This window comes from Grus americana, unplaced genomic scaffold (assembly GCF_028858705.1).
Source record: "Grus americana isolate bGruAme1 unplaced genomic scaffold, bGruAme1.mat scaffold_580, whole genome shotgun sequence".
Lineage (NCBI taxonomy): Eukaryota > Metazoa > Chordata > Aves > Gruiformes > Gruidae > Grus > Grus americana.
Window position 1 is genome coordinate 16755 of NW_026561815.1, and position 5225 is coordinate 21979.

General features: G+C 44.0%; 1 long non-coding RNA gene across 1 annotated transcript; it reads left to right on the forward strand.

Annotated features, from left to right (window-relative positions):
• The first annotated feature begins 3179 nt into the window (after nt 1-3179).
• On the forward strand, nt 3180-4471 carry LOC129200862 (uncharacterized). The gene is made up of 3 exons (XR_008575135.1): nt 3180-3316; nt 3727-3806; nt 4363-4471. It is a non-coding gene; the product is annotated as an uncharacterized LOC129200862 (long non-coding RNA).
• The last annotated feature ends 754 nt before the right edge of the window (nt 4472-5225 follow it).

The window sequence follows — 5225 nt, forward strand, 5'->3', positions numbered from 1 at the left end:
TACCCCATTAATAGAAAAGCCCTCGGGATTTCATTCTTTTCTCCGATGGTTCATACCATCTTTAGGGGTGACCGAACTGGAAAAAGTGATTTTAAACATATCAGGAGAAATTGAAAAACCGGCAAACTATACCGCTCGTGGGTTAACAACCTTGCAAATTGAAATCGCAGAACTCTCAAAAGTTACCCTCCAAAATCTTACGGCCTTAGATACGACGTTAGCATCGCAAGGTGGAGTTCGCACAACACTAAATGCGAGTCGTCGCACGCGTATGGATCATTCAGGGGAATTATTGACTGACGTACATAAAATCTGGGAAATTAATTCTCGAATGCGACAAGTACAAAAAGACGATACATCTCGGGGTTTTACCGATACCATGTCGGGGTTGACTTCCCGGGTTCCTGATCTATCTGTGCGGCTCAAAAAGGCCCTTGCTGTAGCAGCCTTAGCAATCGTAGGGACTGTACGCGTAATAGCGATTTTTCAATCTTGTATAACCTGTTTTTCTAGTATAGTAGCAAAATGGCAACGAGCTCGGAGATATAAATAATTGCAGGGATGCAATAAAAACAAACGGAGGGAACTGTAAAAAATATAGAAGCCTAGCTATAAGAAAACTTATGCTAACTAGAAAGCTGCTTAAGGCCTAGAACTGTTTTAAAGCCTATAATCATGGGAAAGGGGTTTCTAATCAAGGTAATAGATAACGAAGCTAACCGACCCCGGCAGCGTACAATGCCGCTACGTTCCTCGTACGGTCCCTACCCAACCGGACAATAGGCCCGGGAATATTAATCTTACAAAGTAAGTTGTTACAGACAGGCGCATCCGCAGCAAGGATACCGCGCACGCCTGCAAGAAGAGGGCCATCCGGCGGACACGGGTGCGTGACCACCGGCGACCGCCAGAGACCTCCGAGGACCACCGACTCAAATCACCGAGCGTGCATGACGGGGAGGAGAATATGGAAATGAATTCTAAGAAATGATTATCATAGGACTGCCTTTTCTTGGAAAATAATGGATACGTATATTTTGATTCTATAGAACCTGCGTCTCGGTAATCACCCGGACGCACGTTTGGCGGAGCCGTTTCCCCCGTGCATCCGGCGCTGCAGTAAAGCAAACCTAGGGTAACTCACCTCTGGTAGATTTAACAAATCTGTTTCCCTCTCCCTATTTTTTATTCCTCCCTCTGTACCCACTCACTGTTTAAATTTTTATGTTTCCTTCTCTTCATCTCCCTGTCCCTTTTTTAATATTTCTGTGTTTCTTGTATCCCATCAGGTTTTAAATTTTCTTTCCACATTGTCCTCTACCCATCTTCCTGTCCCTACGTTTTATTTCTTGTACTCAGTTGCTTTTTAAAATTCCTTCTACATCTCTCTGTCTCCCTTTCTTGATGTTTTAAAATTGTTTTCTATGTTCCCTATAGGCCATTGCTATTTAATTTCTCTTTCAACAACTCCATATATCCATCTCCCTTTCCCTAAATTTTAATTCATCCTTTTCTGCCGTATACCCCGCCGCTTTTTAAATTTTCTTTCAATGTTTCCTTCTATTCTCATCCCCATTCCTACTTTTTTCTTCTTTCTGATGTTTCTTGTAGCCTATCGCTTTTAAAAATTTCTACGTCTCCCTCTATCCGACTCCCCGTCTCTATTTTTTAATTCCTCCTTCTGTGCCCTGCACAGGGTCGCTGTAAAAATTTTCAATGTCTCCATTTATTTAGTTTCCCATACTCGGTCCATTTTTTTTGTCACGTACCTCATTGATTTTTAGTTTTGCGCACGTGCTATTTTCCCCCGTTCTTATTTTATTCTCATCTTTCCTTAAAGCTGTCGCATTTAAAATTTTCTTTCTATGTCTAAGCTTATTTGCTTTGATGTCCCTATTTTTTGTTTTCCCATGTGCCCTATACCTCATCGCTTTTAAAATTTTTTCAACGTCCACTTTAACCAATTCCGCCTTATTTGTTTCTCATCCATCCTGTACCCCCTTGCTTTTGAAATTTTCTTCCTACGTCTCTCCGTATTTTTCTCCCTATTCTTGTTTTGTAATTTTTCCTTTTCTTTCCTTAATGCCCCTGCTTTTATCATTTGCTTCCTCTGTGTGTCTCTATCACCCTACCCTTATTTTTTTTTGTCATGTCTTTCCTTAATGCCTTTGCTTTTAAAATTTTCTTTCTATGTCTACTTAAACCCATTTGCTGTCTTTATTTTTAATTTTTTTCCCCATCTGTTCTGAACGCCATCGCTTTTTCCATTTTCATTCCACGTCTACTTTTATCAAGCTCCCTATCCGTATTTTTAAATTTATTGACGTCCGTCACGTACCCCGTCGCCTCTTAAATCGTATTTCCTTGTCGGCATCTATTTTTTACCATATCCTCATTTTAAATTTTTTTCTCACCTGGCTTAATGCCATCCCTTATTATGTTTTCTTTCTGTGACAACTTTTACGTTGACATCTGTTTTTTTTATTGTTTTCTTGTCTTTCCCATACTCTGTCGCTCTCCAAATTTTCTGTTTAAGTCTCTATATCTAGTTTTTCGTCCCATTTTTATTTGTTCTCCTGCATTTCCTGTACCGCAACTTTTAAAACTGCGTTTCTGCGCGTGCCGGTTTTGGACGGGATAGGGTTAGTTTCCTTCACGGTAGCCGTTACGGGGCTACGTTTTGGATTCATGCCAAAAACAGCGTGCATACTACGGCGGCGCTTTAATTATCGCCGATATTTTGTTGTAGCTACTTGCCCGCTCGTAAGGGTGTTTTGTAGCGTTTCTGATGCATATTTTTCATTTTCTATGGTTTTCTGGCGCTTTCTCTCCTTTGGGACTCATCTAGTTCCGTTAAGGGAGTCAGTCGGAGAGACTGTCGAGGTTAGCTGACAATTTACAGTAAGTAATTTACTGTTCAGCCAGAGATATTTTTGAGAAGGGCTTCTCACAGGGTCTATTCCGGCTTTGTCATTCGGTCTTATCCAGAACGTAGTTCCGGTAGAAGTCAGGCGGTACGTGCGGTCTCGCTCAAAACGACGTGTAAGCCCGGAGCATTTTGGGGTTTTTATAGTAAACTAACAGATGTAATTTTCAACAACAAGATTGTCATTGCATTTAATTAACTACTTTGCTACAAGATTTAGCGTACCATTTATCTCTTTCTGTATACAGCCCAGAAAAATCAAAACTAATTACATACCCGGTCACATCATCAATACGATAGATGGAGTTGCAGTAAAAGAGCGGGTATCATTGTTTCCAGCCAGAGCTGCTTTCTCTATTCAGCACTTAGTACACCATAAACTCAAGACAGGTAAGAAAATCCACTGCTGCTCTTCCGGCCGCTTTTAAGCCTTGTGGTGGTCAGCCCCTCCCCTTTCCCAGGGGCTGGTGGGAAGGATGGTGGGCGGGGCCCGAGGTATATGAACCGCAGGCCTCTGCCAGGGAGCTCAATCTGCTTCCAGGCTTCTCTGGTATCAGAGCTATGCTGGTCCTTCAGTCAAGGGCAGCTTTAGTATCAGTTTGGCTTTTTGGGTAGATACATCTGAGATAAGAGCCTCGGGACCGGTCAAGGTTAAGCAGTGTATTTAATAGAAAGTATGCTTTATGCAGATTTGGTGGGGTTTTTAATTTATTATTTTTTAGGTCAGTATTTTTATATTGAGCATTCTGAGGTTTGTAAGATCATTTAATAACATGTATTTCTTTTTTTTTTTTTTCTAGGTCCACTGCATTTTACTGGAATTCCTGATTTTACAGAAGAGGGAACCTTGGTTTTTTTCTCCAGTTTTCCTGTAAGCTATGTAAGTTGCCAGTATTATTTCTCTTAATAGGACTGACGATGAGATTATCTAGCAGGGGTTAGGTTCAGCATCTTGTACGTATTCATTCACAGAGTTTTAGCATTTCTGAAGAAAGCAGCAGGGATGTAAGGTATAGTGTCTTTCAGGCTATGGGACAGCTCGCCGCTTTTCCCGATCGCCCACGGAGTACCACGTTGTTCCTAGAACCTTTGCGGCTCACTGCAGGCTTCTCGTAGATTATAAGCATTGGGACTTTGTTTTGTTTTGCAGGCTCATAGCTTGCGGAAAGATAGAAGGTAAGAGTCATCTGCAGAACGCAGTGTAAGGCTTTGAGGAGCGGCCGACACGGGGGGTTTGGGGGGGCGCAAATACAAGGAGAGAGCTGTCAGGAAGGAGCGGGGTTCCTTCTCGGAGTTCAGGAGAAGAGAAGGAGTTTCTAAAGTTTTGGGACCGAGGGACAGTTGTGAAAGAGGAGGGCTCATCACCCATTCTCAGATAAGTTTTACAGGTGGATTTGGGTGCCACCGAGGACTATTCTAGCTCAGTCTCATCACAGCCGACCGGAGGCACGACGATCCCGAGACGTGCGGCGTAAGTTATCCGGCCCTCGGCACGGCCATAAGCAGAGCTGAATGTCAGAAGAGTCTCATCTTGTGAAGCATGGGGTAGGTTAAAATATACCTTCCTGAACTCTGAAGTCTCTGCTTCCCTGTACCTTCTGCTTTCTTTATTCCCTGACTTAATTTTTGCATCCATCCCTTCACCGTCCATCTGGATGTCACAGTTACTTAGAGACACAGACTAGGCAATTATTTCCAGCGCAGGCTTGAGTGACCGTATTCCCTGGAATTTCACGGTGAAGAGGATGCATATCGCCCGCGCTCGTAATGGTCTCCAGCCGGGGGTCTGTCTTTTATTGTGGTCCTGACACAAAGCTTTTTCTATTTTCTAGTTTTACCTTTTTCCGTAAGCGAACGATGAGGCTTGCTCTAGTACCGGTCACGGCAGTTATGTTCTCTTGTTCTTGGAAGCATTTAAGGTTAGAGTAGAGGAGAGGGCTGTCTGGGAGCAGTTCCATTTGGGCAGGCAAAGGGAGCGGGTTGCTCATCGGCACGATGCTAGACCGGGCAGGGCAGTTCCAGCCTGTGTTATGTCTGTGTGTCTTGTCCTGTGTGTCTCAGCCCTTCCTCGGGTCTCAACACCCTCTTTGCGCTCAAGGGGCAAAGCGTGCTTCTCGGTTGCCATCCCTAGGCTCTCGGATGCCTCCGCTCATCGGCGTAGCGCCAGTCGGGTGCTTCTTTGCTTGCCTTGCAAGCTTACGGCGTGGATCGTTCTCGCGTGTCGGAAGCTTCCGGCGGGTCCTCTTTTTGCAGCCTAGTCCTAGGCCGCATCGGGAGCTCTGCTCTCCAGCCGTCCGTT